At 38.7% G+C, this 16,447-nt stretch overlaps 1 pseudogene; it reads right to left on the reverse strand.

The window, feature by feature from the left end:
- Nucleotides 1-688: 688 nt before the first annotated feature.
- On the reverse strand, nucleotides 689-5,658 carry LOC144333940 (zinc finger protein 705D-like; annotated as a pseudogene).
- Nucleotides 5,659-16,447: the final 10,789 nt, after the last annotated feature.

Consider the following 16,447-nt stretch of genomic DNA (forward strand, 5'->3'; position numbering starts at 1 on the left):
GACTTTCCCTTCTTATTTAGCTTATAAAGGATTTCCTCTCTTATTTTCCATTTTAGCAGCATTTTATCACTGTGTTTTCTTGTGAACATCAAGCCTAGTGCTTGGCTGAATGTTTATTCACAGAAAATACAAATAAAGGGTTCATCCAAGTAAAGTTTTCTTATGTTAGTTGACAACAAATTGCACATGAAAACATTTTCACACTGAATGCAGAGCTAGAGATTCTCTACCTGAAAGTCCCACATGTTTTAAGTTACTAAAACTGTTGCTGAAGACTTTTAGTTTATTATGTTGACAGTTTCAGCTCTCTCGTGTCATTTATGATCAGATCACTAACAAGTCTTTGGTACATACATGTCGTACAATTTCTCTTCCATATGAATTTATTGATGAGGACTGAAGAATAAAGGTAACTGAAGTAACGTCCATGTTGATTATAGTAATTCTTCAAAATGTGAGTCCTTTGTCATTTTTAGATGTTACAACTACAGCTGAAGTCTCTTCCATATTCCTTACATTCGTCATTCCTAACACCATGTCATCTAAAGTCAGAATATGTTCTGAAGACATTTATCATTTTCTCTCCAGGGTGACTTTTCTGATGTTATTTAAGATTAGTACACTGGCTGAAGGTTTTCCCACATAAATGGCATTCATATAGCTTTTCTCCAGTGCATGTTCTCTCATATCATCTAAGGCCAGAAGATAGACTAAAGTCTTTCCCACATAGAAGACAAGTATGTGGTTTCTCTTCAGTGTGAATTCTTGTGTGTCCTCTAAAGCCAGAGCTTTGACTAAAGACTTTCCCACTTTTATCACATTCATAACGCTTTTATTCAAGGTGAGTTCTCTCACGTCTTCGAAGGTTAAAGGATTGAATAAAACCTTTCCCACACTGATGACACTTATACGGTCTCTCTCCCGTGTGAGTTTTCTCATGTCTTCTAAGGTGAGAACACAGAGTGAAGGATTTTCCACATAGATGACATGCATATGGCCTCTCTCCAGTGTGAGTCATCTTGTGCCATCTAAGGTGAAAGCAATTAGTATAGGCCTTTTCACATATATTACATTGATATGATTTACCTTTAGTATGAATTTGTTTATGTGGTTTAGGGAATAACTGATTACTAAGGGATTTTCCACACTGTTTGCTGATGTAGGGTTTCTTTCCACTCTGAGTTAACAAACGCTGAGTCATTGTGGAACTGTGAGTGCAATCTTCTCTCAAATCATTACATTCAAAGGGATCCTCCAGAGTGAGAGAGTTCTCCTTTAGGGACAAAGATTAAAAGCTCTTATTGATTTACCGACATACATCTATACGTTCATTTCACCACCTTTGAATCCTAGACCAACCATTCAGTAGTAGAGTCCAGTTGAAATCTTTCCAATGTTACTTGTGTGAAAGGAAATTAAATGTTGGCACCCCAAACTCATTTAACCAAAGGGAAAAATCAAGCTGAGAACAGGGTCACACAAACTTGCCTCCCCCTTCTGGTTCCTAAATAATATGGCTACAAGATGAAAAGCTACTTGCCTCCCCCGTATTTTGCCCACAAGGAAATTCCTCATGAGCTGTTAAAGTTACACCATGGCAATGCAAACTGATAGCTTGTCTTTACAGGCGCAGTCATCCCCAGTTCACCAGACACAAATACATATCCGATTGTTTCCCTGCCCCATTTTGCCTATGTTGTCTTATATAAAATGCAGCTCTCCTGCATTATTCCTCTGCCTCATTTGTTTATGTCATCTCATGTAAAAACAATCCAGATTCACTGAGCCAGAAAAATGTACGAATTACTATTTTTTTCTACCCACCTTTTACACGAAAATTGTGTACTTCTCAATATCCCACCCTTTCCCCCTTTAAATTTAGAGAAAATCATCTTTGGAGAAAGGCATACACCTGTCCCCCAGGTGCATGTCCTTAACTCTGGCAAATAAATCTCCTACAATGATTGAGACTTGTCTCGTCATTTTTCTCGATTGACACTTGCGTACACATTGTCTCCTGCAGACACAGATATTTTCTCTTTTATAAGATCCCAACTACAGAGTTATTCTATTAATTGTGATGATATCAATATCTTTCAAAGTCTGAGCATGAGCAATGTACACGCACTTGTTCTATTTTAAAGATCTCATGTTATGGTTTAGAACACAGGTCACTTTATTCACTGAATTCAAACTATCAAATTTTTTTTGCTTAGAAAGCACTTAATGCCAGCCTAATTACACTCAGGTGACTGTGTGTCATTACTAACTTAACCCATTACCAGGTCTTTAACTTAGATGGCTGGTGTACACAGCTATAAAACTCATCATTGTCATACCAGTGGATGCATCTTTTCTGATAGGATGCATGAATATCGTGTGTTTTTTCTTAAGGGCACTTTCCTTGTCTCAAATAATTGAAAAATAAATTGTTACCTTGGTATTATGGTAATAAAATTGTTTGAAAAACCCCAAGGCCCGTTTACTTTTTTCAAAAATTGACACTTAGATGTGGCAAATGTGTCAAATGAATAAAATACTTCAATTGAAGAAAATACTTCAATAGAAGAAACAGATTGTACAGCGTCAGCAATTAGAAAAGAGTTTTAAAATTAAAACCTGAAAAGAGTTAAAATGGAAATGAGATATCAGACAGGTAAATAGAGGGATAGTCTTCACAGGGGTATCGGGAAAAGAGTCAGCATGTGACAGTTTAACCCCAACAAGTACATGAATTATCCTTTTCCCGAAAGTAAAAGAAAAGGCAAGAGGACACAAGAGTAGCATCTGACATATGAACAAAATGATAATAACATCTAAGGAATTCTGCTCCAGTAACTTAACCTACATTTTAGAAATTACCACTCATTTAATAAAACCGCTAATTAATATTTGACTGATATTATTCACTGACGAAGCACCTCCTCCTATTAGAGCACAGGACCCTGTTGCTTAACCAGATTCTAGCGTTGGAGAAATTATCTTCCTTCCCGCCAGAGCTCTTTTCCTTGCTCCAGCTGCAAAGTTATATAGGATTTGCTTATCTGGTACCCTGTTAGTGGAAACAGTACATGTGTTTTGAGTTCACTGTCAATAAATGTGCATTATCACCAACTGTAAGGCAGGCTATCAAGGAAGAATAAAAACAGTGAAGGTCAGCTTAGGCCACAAGACCTAGAACACAGAAAACTCCCCAGGATTTTTCTGACCCAACGTGAGACTAGAAAATAAATTCAAACAAAAGGTCCATCAGGAAAAGGAAATTCAAAACAGTCAGGACCTATGAATGCTGAGTCCATGCCTAAGTTCCCAGACACAATGCATAATACACAGTCTTTTCAGAAAGAGATTAATTAAATCTCTGCACAATATGTTTATTATTATTCTCATACAGAACAGAAAAGCAATTCGATTTACAGAAATAATTGGTGTTCTACACAAAAAAGATATTGCTATTGTTTTCACTAATTGGTCTCAGCCTAAGCATAGCGACTAAAGCAGAAGAGTTATTTAGAAAATATTTAATTTAATACATTGAAAATATTCATTATGTTCTCAGGTCTGTTCTGAGTATTAGAGACTGAGTACCAAGGAAACCATGACATCCTTGTCAAGATTACATTCTAATTGAGTGACAAACTAAATAAAATAAAATAAAATAAAGATATTTCTTTCAGACAGATTTAGAGAGCTCAAATTTTTTTTCAGATAAGATCTGCGAGAGAATCAGAGATTAGAGTGAGATATGGGGAAGCTGTTCCAACACTTATTGAATGAATGAGTCAATGTGTGTCTACATACGTATGTGAATGTTGAGGGACTCACCGAGGGACACCAGTTGACACACGTTTTCCAGCATTACATCTCTGTACAGCTTTCTCTTGGATGTGTCCGTCATGGCCCACTCTTCCTGGGTGAAGTCAATAGCTACATCTTCAAAAGTCACTTTGTTCTAAAACATCAGACATTTTAGTTTAGACAGAGAATCCCTTTTAATGTCCAGAGGAGGAAGGCTGAGATGACATAGGTAGGATCTGAGTATGCAGAACACTCAGTGTTTTAGGTTCCAGCCAGTTCATTCTCAACACTAAACTGGTATCTGCCTTTCAAATTCACTCACAGAGACATACCCACTCTTAATCCATTAAACTTTCCTATGAAGAAATATCGCATGAGATGTGGCATAATATAGCCCAGATATTTTTCAGTAATGTGTTAATCACCTGTACATAACTGATTATAAAATTTTCACTTGAACCTTCATAAATAAAACAAATTTACCATGAATTTCAAGTAAATTACAGATTTGTCACAAGGCAAATAACCATGATTTACTACTTTTTAAACATGACCGTGATTACATGAATTATTTCTCTAGATAAACCACAGGTTTCTCACCAATCAAATGGTTAAAAGACCTATTATGTGTTTTGAATAATCTAAAGAAGTAATAGAAAACATGTTTCCTATCCAGCCAATATTTACTAAATACAGGTCATTTGTCCCTTATTCATTAAAAAGGTAGAAAGCAATGAACCAGACTCCAGCATTCTTCAGAACTGAACAAGTTTTACACAGAATATAGGACTCAATTCATACATATAGTCACTCTAATGTTATGTAATTCAGGTGTTCATGACAAGGCTTAAAGACAGTCCAGCCGCACAAGACAAGACCGCTGAGGCTGCTATACTGAGGAAGTCTTAGTCTGATGATTCCTGTGATATGAAGCCTCCTGTTCTCAACTTTCTCTGGTCAACCCAAACATCAGTTATCACTGCCTCTCTTTTAACTTTACCTTGTCACTTGGCTTGTTCAAGGATAAAAAGGCCTCTTTACTGTTTTGTTTTTTTCTAACCAGCCCTTATAGAGCATTTCCACAGAACCCTAAATTGTACTATATCTACTATATTCCTTCTCCTGAGTGTGCAACCATAATTAAGTAATTGTATTTCTTATATGTTACTGTCAGTTACCAGAAGGCAAAAAGGTTAATTACCAAAAGGTAAAATGAATGGGGATAAGAATAATAATGACTTCTTTAGTTGTCCTTTTGCAAAGTTTTTAAAAGCATAAATATATTTTATCAAACTCTCCTTTTTCCTCAACACTGTGCAGCTCTTGCCCAAGGCCTATCACATGGGATTTATTGAACTCAGCTGCTAGAACATCAGCCTCATTATTGGGCTGTGATCTTCTGCTCTTCACGCATCTCTATTGCCTGCATTCATCACAATCCTAAGTCTATGTCAGCCAATGGTACAGTTAATGGGTCAATTATTTCCCTATGAGGTTATAGGATGGATAGAAGAAAAAGAAATACATAAATGAGATGTCTCATGTCCTTTTTTTGTAAATAGCCTGCATAGGGGCCGGAATAAAGTAGTGTAATATTAGAAATTATATTGATAATTTAGGAATCATTGACACATGATACCCAACCTAGAGTCCTGAGAAAACTTAATTGGAGGCCAGATACCTGAAAGTCTCCTGATTGCATTTGGAACACCCAGGCTGGGTGGATTTTGCATCATAAAAACAAACAAAAAAAGAATAAAAATGAAACACCCATGCAAACTGGAGAAAACTGCCCATTTGCCAGCAATATGGGTATAATTTCAGTAGAAAGAGCCATCCCCCACTCACTAGTGAATGCATTGTCAAGAACTCAGTTTCTCTCTGTCTTCTTCTGGATTTCCACTTGCAGACACTTCAGGCACTAAGAAAAGCTGAGGTTGGAGAAAGAACACCTGAGACACCAGCCTTGTACATAATTTTCAGACCAACCTGTGATGAAAAGCCAGACCTTCACTGAAGGGTGACACCCCCTGCACCACAGCCTGACCAACAGTCACAAACACACAGAGGCCTCTCCTCTTTTCCCAAGGTCAAAATTAGGAAGCCTATGACTATGGTTTCTGACAAAGAAGGAACACAGATATCTTGTGAATGAGAACATCAAAAGCACTGAGTTTTGTATGTTAATTGACACAAGTCCAGATATTCAATTCCCTCACTGATTTTAAAACACAGGGATCCCTGACTCCGCCCACATGTGGAATATGATTTCCACCTGTAGATAAACACTGTGGGATTTCTCAGATTTTATTATCCCAGCTTTATGCCCTAGTAGTGTTTCTCCAACACCAATCACAGCCTTCTGAGGCCTTACTCCACTTTTACTTTCTCTCAATTTCGACTTTTGTATTTTCCCTTGGAACTCGGAAATCAATCAAGTAAGAAGCTGTTTTAGGGTCAAGTGCGGTTTCTCTCACCTGTAATCCCAGCATTTTGGGAGGCCAAGGCAGGTAGATCACCTGAGGTCAGGAGTTCGAGACCAGCCTGGCCAAAATGGTGAAACCCTATTTCTACTACAAATACACAAATTAGCTGGGCATGGTGGTGCTTGCCTGTAATCCCAGCTACTCAGGAGGCTGAAGCAGGAGAATTGCTTGAACCCAGGAGGCAATTACAGTGAGCCGAGATCCTAACACTGCACTCCAGCCAGGGTGACAGAGCAAGACTCTGTATCACCAAAAAAAAAAAAAAAAAAAAAAAGTTTGTTTTAGGATGGAGATAATCAATTCAGGAATTTATTTCACTTGGAGGGTCAACACTCCCATCCTGCTGATCTAGCCCTTAAAATCCCCTGCATCAGAAATTCGCAGCAGTACCCTGCGTCATGGTGTTTCTGTCCTGTGTATACAGTCACAATCCTCTAAGATGCTCAGAAAATACAAAATGTCTTAGGGCTGAGAGAAATTTAGCAGCTCAATCTGATATTTTACTAAGGTGATATCTAAAATTCTTGCAATCATGGTTTATATTAGTGTTTGTTAGTTGCAATATCTCTGATTATCATGATGCATACTTGCTGAGAAATACTGATATCCATGTGTATATTCATACATAGATATGTAGGTATATAGATGGATATGTTTATATGAACGCATGTGTTTGAGACGGGGGAAAACATGCATGTATTATTTCCCTGCTAAAAATATAAAAATAATTAAATATATTTTATGTACAAATGATAATTATGTGTTATAAACAAAAAATTAACTGACCCATTTGTACATGAAGTCCAGGAAAAATAAAAAGGGTAGCTTTGTATTAATTATGACATTGTGCTTATAGATATACATAAATTTCCTTATTTAACTCTTATAATAACCCTGTTGATTTAGTTTATTTACCAGTTTAATAAATGATCAACAGAGTTTGAAAAATATGACAAAATTACAAAATTAGAAAATGACACAGCAATACTTTTAATTATATTCTGCCTTGTCACTGTCTCTTCTTGCTTTTTTACAAAATTACTCCCCTAACTAAGGTTCTCTATGATTCTGGGGACTCCAGGATTTAGACCCCAGTTCCCAAACTTCACTGTGTCTATTTTTACTGCCACATTTTAATGCACATTTACAGACTTCAACAAGCACTTTTCAGTATCAACTTTTTTCTTATTCCTTGGACTATTTCCTACATCTGTTCATCGAGACTCCAGTAACATATGACTCCATCTGCCTGTCCCTTCCATGAATGTACCTGACAGTACATGTATTATGTAGTCTATAATTCAAGCAGAACAGATATTCCTTCAAAACAATAAGGTATTAGAGAATGCCTACAAAGCTTCAGTGAAACCAGCTGTAACCCTTAATATTATTACCATGTAAACTCTTCCTCAAATATCAAAATAAGATTTGGACTTTAGAGAATATTTGTGTGTGATTATAACCCAAAGATGAACTAAAAGTAATTTAAATGGTCATATACAGACTGTGTCAGGGGCAAAAAAGGACAAATATTATAAGAAAATTAAAGCACACTTTTTTCCTAAAGGACTCTTGTGTGGAATCTATAAAAACTATTTCAATATGTAGAGATTAAATATATTTCAAAACACACACATACACAAGCAATCTTTAGGATAAATTTTTTAAAATTTATGTTATGGGTCTAAAATTTTCATTAATTCATGGAAAAAATGTATTGACAAACTTCTCACCAGAGCAGGAATAGCAACCTACGTATTTGGTGACTTCAAGATGAGAGCATGCACAGCTTAGTATCTCCCTCCAGATCTCTCTCTCTCTCTCTCTCTCTCTCTCCTTTTTTGTTTTTTTGACAGAGTTTCGCTTTTGTTGCCCAGGCTGGAGTGCAATGGTGAAATCTCAGCTCACTGCAACCTCCACCTCCCAGGTTCAAGCTATTCTCCTGCCTCAGCCTTCCAAGTAGCTGGGATGACAGGCGTGCACCACCACGCTTGGCTGATTTTGTATTTTCAGTCGAGATGGGGTTTCTCCATTTTGGTCAGGCTGGTCTGGAACTCCTGACCTCAGGTGATCCACCTGCCTCAGCCTCTCAAAGTGCTGGGATTACAGGCGTGAGCCACAGCGCCCGGCCCAGATCTCTTAAAAAGTCATGAGGAAGGAGCCATTCTGCATTCTCAATATTACCTTAATATTTTAAGGACACCCATAACAATTAAGAAGCTGACTTATGACTTCCTAACCCCTTCAGGGCTATTTAGGCACATCTTAGTGAAGTATTAGGAATGCAGTATTCGGTCTCAAGTTCCTGGACACCAAAACCATGTTCTCCAACAGATCTTCAGTAAAAATAGCTGATGTCTATATTCTTTTGCCTGTCCTTTCCCTTCCCTTTAATTCAGAACTGCGGTCTCAAAAAAATGCTATTATTTAGTAGATTCTCTCAATTCTCAACACCAGCGCTATACAGTGTTGAGTAACGTCTCAGGTGCCAGGGAAACAGCAGCTGACATTCTAGCAATGCACAAATAGAAAAGCAAAGATCACCACAGAGTAAAAGAGAATAGGTTCTTTAAAAGTATGAAACCAAAACGAATATGTATCACATTACACTATAAATGGAAAATCCTATTATCTTGACTGGATTGCAAGTCAAAACCTCTCATGGCTTCCAACATCCAATATATTCAAAGCAGTTCAGGAATGGTGAAAGTGGAATGGAATTTAAAATTATTCTAAGGTTGCATGTGTGAAAGCACCATGCCCTGAAACAAAATATTTATTTTTAAAGTGCATAATGAACACTGCATACAAAGTTTGTGTAACAAGAGAGAGAAAAAATCTCACATTTTTAAAAAAGGAATATGCAACATATTTACATATAATAAAATAAAATTAAACTAAAATAACAGTAATGGAAGACACAATCTGACCTACAAAAGTCAAGGGAGAAATCTCTTTTAAACTTGGCACAATTTTTAAAGTAAGTTATGAAAAATAGTAATACCTGAATATAGTATGTAAAAGTACCAACACAATAAAGCTAAAACAATATCCGTGGAAAAATTATTTGCTGTACATTATTTTTAAAAAATGATCTAAGTACTTTCCTCAAGAAGGTAAATGAATGAAATTTTAAAATTGCCTGAGAAAATTTGTGAAAGGAAATGAATGTAGGGAAGCAGAATATAATTTAACTATAAAGCACACAAATAGAATTTAAAAGTAAGGCCGGGCGCAGTGGCTCATACCTGTAATTCCAGCACTTTGGGTGGCTGAGGCAGGCGGATCACCTGAGATGAGGAGTTTGAGACCAGCCTGACCAACATGAAAAAACCCGGTCTCTACTAAAAATAATAATAATAAAAAAAAAACAACAGGCAGGCGTGGTGGCGCGTGCCTGTAATCCCAGCTACTAGGGAAGCTTAGGCAGGAGAATCGCTTGAACCTGGGAGGCGGAGGTTGCGATGAGCTGAGATCACGCCATTGCACTCCAGCCTGGGCAACAAGAGCAAAACTCTGTCTCAAAGAAATAAAAAAAAATAAATAAAATAAAAATAAGTGGCAGCCAACATGCCCAACATGATTTTCTGTGATGAAAGAAATTCTTTGTATCTACATTGTCCAATGCAGTAACTACCACACATATGTAGTTACAGAATTTCTAGTTTGGCCACAAATTTGGCTATTACTACTAAGGATATGCCATTTAGTTATTTAATTATAATTAATTTACAGTTTATAGCCACATGTGACTAGTAGTTACTCTATTGGTCAATGCAGATCTAGAGTCTTGGAGAAGGCAGTTAAAATAATGAGATATGGTCAAAACAAAAATGGAAAAGGCACACAAATAGTGAACACAGAATATGAGAATGTGAAGTAACAATTCACACAGTAAAGTTTAATAATGAGGTGCTGCCTTGATGGGACACATGTCTGATGATATGCAAGGCTTGTCTTGTTACAGGTAGAAGAGCAGGAGCAGGGCAGGAGAGGGCTCTTCCCCTACCCACTAGAAATGTCAGGTGATGGCCTGTTAATGATCACTTTGCCTCTCTAACAATGATAATTAGGCAGCACCAGAGACAGGCCATTTCCTGGTGGTCTACACCTGTTAACATCAAAAATGTTAACTAAATGCAGACCCCAGGAAGAAGCAACTTCTTGGGCATTCATGTTAAGAGACAAAAATGACAAAGTATAATCTTCCGGGGACACACTCCACTGGAAAAGGAAAGAAAACTTCGGATGGACATGCACATAACTCCCTAAACACACCGTGCATGCTCAATTCCAAAGGATAAGGAAAGCACTGTGCATGCCGGAAACTCTCCCTAAAGGAAGAATCATGGGAAAGAGGCAAGCCCATCCCAGGATCAAGGTTAGAGGCCCTTCTCTTTTCTCTCTTGGACCCTCAGGCATCCACTTGGGTCTCTTCCAAGAGAATTTTCCTTTCCTTTCTGTTCTAAAGCCTTTTTAAATAAACTTCCTCTCCTGCTCTGAAACTTAGTCTCTTTTTCGGCTGTATGCCCCTCAGTCGAATTCTTTCTTCTGAGGAGGCAAGGACTGAAGTTGCTTATGGACCCATGCAGATATGCTGCCAGTAACTCGAATCTCTTCTACTGGTAACAGTATCATTGTAAGGGAATGAGGCCAGTTCACATCTCAGTGCTCCGAGAACTCACCAAAAATAAAAAGTTGGAGGATGCTGTGAACTTATCTACCTTCCAAGGCAAGTCCCACTAGCAAGCAGCAAGACTCTCTTCCCCCAAGGTCTTAAACTCTTCTGATGCTCCTTCTCTGGGAAAACGCATCCTCTGATTGGCTTCCCCTTATATAGGAAAAAACAATTAATAAACCTAATCAGCACTACATTCCAAGAGACATGCCCTGATTGCACAGATGAACTTCATTCTGGAGACACACCCGGTTCAATTTGATTGGATTTTTGAGACAAGTACTAAAAACCCCACATAAACTTGGAAACCAAAGAGTTAAGGCTATTTTGAAGGAAAAATAAGAAGATTCATTCCTTTTTTCATTCATAAGTACTTTTTTTTTTTTTTTTGAGATGGAGTCTTGCTCTGTCGCCCAGGCTAGAGCACAGTAGTAGTACGATCTCGGCTCTCTGCAAGCTCCGCCTCCCGGGTTCACGCCGTTCTCCTGCCTCAGCCTCCCGAGTAATTGGGACTACAGGCGCCCGATACCACGTCCGGCTATTTTTTTTTTTTTTTTTTCAGTAGAGACGGGGTTTCACCCATGTTAGCCGGGTTGGTCTCGATCTCCTGACCTCGTGATCCGCCCACCTCGGCCTCCCAAAGTGCTAGGATTACAGGCGTGGGCCACCGCATGCAGCCTCGTAAGTACTTTTGAGTGTATTATATGTACTAGAAAGCATTCATAGTCATGGGGTACAGCAAGAAACCAGACAAAATAGAGTCTTATGGAGACTCTATATTCTAAAATTATTTGGAAGTAAACTGGACTTGAAAACAAATGGAAAGTGAATAGATATAAAAAGTTTCAATATTCATGATGATGTAAAAAATTAAAATACATTGCAGAAATGAAGTCATGAAGTGTTAGGGGTCATATGGTACTTTTTTTTTTTTTTTTTTTTTTTTTTTTTTTTTTTTTGGCGGAGGGGCGCGGAGTTTCGCTCTGTCGCCCAGGCTGGAGTGCAGTGGCGCAATCTCGGCTCACTGCCAGCTCCGCCTCCTGGGTTCACGCCATTCTCCTGGCTCAGCCTCCCCAGTAGGTGGGACTACAGGCGCCCGCCACCACGCCCGGCTAATTTTTTGTATTTTTAGTAGAGACGGGGTTTCACCGTGTTAGCCAGGGTGGTCTCGATCTCCTGACCTCGTGATCCGACCGTCTCGGCCTCCCAAAGTGCTGGGATTACAGGCGTGAGCCACCGCGCCCGGCCCATATGGTACTCTTAAGGCCATTAGTATCCTCTGAAATTCAAACAGGCTGAAGACATTTGCATAACTAAAAGGAAAGCAGATGCTAATAGAAGACAATGAAGAAAGAGCCTGAAAGGCATTTCAGAGACCTTGGCTGGTGGCAGCCCCTCCCTTCAAAGGTCTGGAGGCCTATAAGGGAAGACTGGTTTTGTGGGCTGGGCCTAGGGCTGAACCACCCAGGGCAAGTGCAGGACAGTGCTCACAGCATTCTACCTCCCAACCACTCCAGCTCCAGCCATGGCTAAAAAGGCCCCAGACACAGTTTGGGTCACTGCTTTGAGGGTGCAAGCCATAAGCCTTGGCAATTTCCATGGGATATTAAACCTGCAGTTGCACAAAGTACAGGAGTGCGCTGCTGATAAAGACATACCCGAGACTGGGCAATTTTCAAAAGAAAGAGGTTTAATTAGACTTACAGTTCCACATGGCTGGGGGGAGGCAGAAGGCGAAAGGCAGGTCTTACAACACAGCAGGCAAGTGAGAGAATGAGAGCCAAGCAAAACTGGTTTCGCCTTATCAAACCATCAGAACTCGTAAGACTTATTCACTACCACGAGAACGATACGGGAGAAACTGCCCCCATGATTCAATTATTTCCCACTGGGTCCCCCCACAACATGTGGGAATTGTGGGAGTACAATTTGAGGTGAGATTTGGGGGAGGGGGACACAGAGCCAAACCCTATCAGAAGCCTTCACCTGGATTTCAAAAGATGTATGGAAAAGCCTGTATGTCCAGTAGAAGCCTGCTGGGGTGGAGACCTCATGGCAAATGTCTACTATAGCAGTGCAGAGGGAGAATATGGGGTAGGAGCCCCCACAGAGTCCCCACTGGGGCACTGCCTAGTGGAGCTCTGAGAAGACGGCCACCATCCTCCAGACCCCAGAATGATAGATCCACTGACAGCTTGCACCCTGAGCCTGGAAAAGCTGCAGGCACTCAACGCTAGCCCTTGACAGCAGCCATGGGGACTGACCCTTGTATCCAAAAGAAAATAAATTGTTCTACCATAAAGACATGTGCACTCATATATTTATTATAGCATTATTTGCAATAGCAAATACATGAATATTTTCTCTATCATTGGATAGAGAAAATGTAGTATATGTACACCATGGAATACTATGCAACCATTAAAAAATTATGTCCTTTGCACCAACATGGATGCAGCTAGAGGCCATTATTCTAAAATAATGCAGGAATAAAAAACCAAATACCATGTGTTCTTAGTTATAAGTAAGAACAAAGCACTGATTACACATGGATGTAAAGATGGGAACAATGGATACTGGGGACTGCAAGAAGGGGAAGGGAAGGTGGGGACCAAGACCTGAAAAACATTTACACCATGAAATACTATGTTTTCTACCTGGGTTACAAGATCATTCATACTCCAAGCCTCAGCATCACACAATGTGCCAATGTAAAACCCTGCACATGCATTCACTGAATCTAAAATAAAAGTTGAATTTTTTTTTAAATAGGTGAAGATCTGAATAGACGTTTCCCAGAAGAAGAGATACAAATTGTCAACAAATATATGACAAAATTCTTACCATCTCTAATTGTCAGGGGGATGCAAATAAAAACCACCATGAAATGTCACCTGACACCTCTTAGAATAGCTGTTATCGAAAAGATGACTAGCAAGTATTAGTGAGGATGTGGATAAAAGATAACCCTTGTATACTTGTGGTGGAAATACAAACTACTATGGCCATTTAGTATAATAGTATGAAGGTTTCTCAAAAAATTTTTAAATAAAACTACCTGCTGATGAGGCTGTTGAGATATAGGAACACTTTTACACTGTTAGTGGAATGTAAATTAGTTCAACCATTGTGGAAGACAGTATGGTGATTCCTCAAAGACCTAGAACCAGAAATATCACTTGACCCAGCAATCTCATTACTGTGTATAAACCCAAAGGAATATAAATCATTCTGTTATAAAGATACATGCACACACATGTTCATTGCAGCACTAGTCACAATAGCAAAGACATGGAATCAACCCAAATGTCCATCAATGATAGACTGGATAAAGAAAATGTGGTACATATACACCATGAAATACTATGCAGCCATAAAAGGGAATGAAATCATGTCCTTTGTACGGACATAGATAGAGCTGGAAGCCATTATCCTCAGCAAACTAACCTGGGAACAGAAAATCAAACACTGCATGTTCTCACATACAAGTGAAAGCAGAACAATGAGAACACATGGATACTGAGAGGGGAACAACACATACTGGGGCCTGTTGGGAGGCAGGTGGAGGGAGAGTGTCAGGATAAATGGGTAATACATATATGCATCTGAAGAGTATTCAGTGTTACACAATAATGAAACCCTGTCATTTGTGACAACATGGGTGGACTTCGAGGGCATTACGTTATATGAAATAGGCCAGCCACAGAATGACAATTACTATATGATTTCACTTGCATTTGAAATCTAAAATAGACAAACTCACAAAAGCAGAGAGTAGAATGGTGGTTGCCAGGGGCCGTGGTGCAGGGGAAATGGATACATGTGGTTAGAGCACAAAGTTTCAGATATACCATATAAGTAAGTTCTGGAGGTCTCATTTACAGCATAGTGCTTATAGCTAAGAATACTGTGTTGCATACTTAAAATTTGCTAAAAGGGTGGATTTTGTGTTCTTACCAAAATTTCTTACCAGTAATAATAATAATAATAATAATAATAATAATAATGGGGGGGACTTTGGGAGGTCAAGGATATGTCTATAATCTTAAGGGTAGTGGTGTTCATGATGTATACTTATCCCCAGACTCACTGAGATGCATACCTTAGACATGGACAGCTTTTTAAATGTAATCATAGCTCAACAAATTGGGTTAAAAAAAAACAGAGGTGGTTGGTTAAAAAATTTAAAAGGAGGGGTAGATGTTCCCTTGTTTTTCTCTCTTGGCTATTTTCTTTCCTGCTGCCTGGAATTAAAAAATGATAGGTGGGCATTTAGCAGCCAAACTGGAGCCTCTTCTAAAGCACAGCAGAGCAGACAGCTGGAAGGGGCCTGCGTCCCTAATGAATTTGGCAAGCATCTGTACCAGCCATGATAGGTGTAACTATAGATTTAAGTGAGAAAGAAATAAACTTCTGCCTTGTTTAAGCCACTTTGTTCAGACATTAATTTCATATGCATATAGAGAATATATGCTCCTTGTGAGTAGGAAAAATGTTTATGCCATATGGTTCATAATGGCTGTTCAGCAATGTAGGATGATGCTGATTATGATGACAATGATGACAAACAGCCTGAAATAATAAGTAATGAAAAAAGGTGGTTTAATAGTTGTATATGGTTACTTTATTTAAAGATTCTGCTGCTAATATCATTCAATGTATTTGTATGCCGGTGGGAGTTTTATTAGAGGTAGACTTAGAAAGTTTACATTATTTAATGAAAAATACTAGATCAATTTTAAGAAACAGTAAAAATATCATGAGATGGAACTAAGCATGTGTATTACAAAGCAACTGTCCCAGTTGATTTTATGCATAGTAATGATTGAGAATCCCCTGATCTAGATCCAACAGATCTCAACCTTTATAGGTGCTATCAAGGAAGCACCTAAGGAAGACAATTTTCCTGACTATATCCATACCTCCAGTTAGTAATCGATCTAGAGATCTAGAACCCAAATCCAGACCTCCTGCTTCCATGTGCAGTGGTCTTTCGCTGTTCTGTTTTGTTCCACTTGGTGAAGAGGATTTGAGAATAAATGGCCGCATGATTCTACTCCCTCCTCTGCTCTGAGGAATATAGCCTTGTCCTAGCAAGCAAGAAGCTCATACAGTAGTGGAAGAGGCAAATATACATTCACTAATCTAACATACAAGGCATAAGCACTGTAACATCAACAAACACTTTGGGGTTTCAGACCAGGAGCAAGTGGGGTGATTAATTCTTAGCAGGGCTAGTAAAGTCTGGGAAGTGTTCACTAACAAAATGTCTGGTCATTAACGAAAGCAACTGGTTTCTCAACACAGTCTAATTTATTGTAACAATATAAATGGTTGTTTGTTCATAAACTTTCATCTTTTGCCAAAATGTTTGTAGCTTATGTTCCCATTTAACAAGGTTTTCTGGCCAAAACTGTGCATCTACATCAGTCCTCCCATCAAAGCAATTTTGCATGCATAGAACACCTCTATCTATGAATATCCC

The sequence above is a fragment of the Macaca mulatta genome, chromosome 13 (genome assembly GCF_049350105.2).
Source record: "Macaca mulatta isolate MMU2019108-1 chromosome 13, T2T-MMU8v2.0, whole genome shotgun sequence".
NCBI lineage: Eukaryota > Metazoa > Chordata > Mammalia > Primates > Cercopithecidae > Macaca > Macaca mulatta.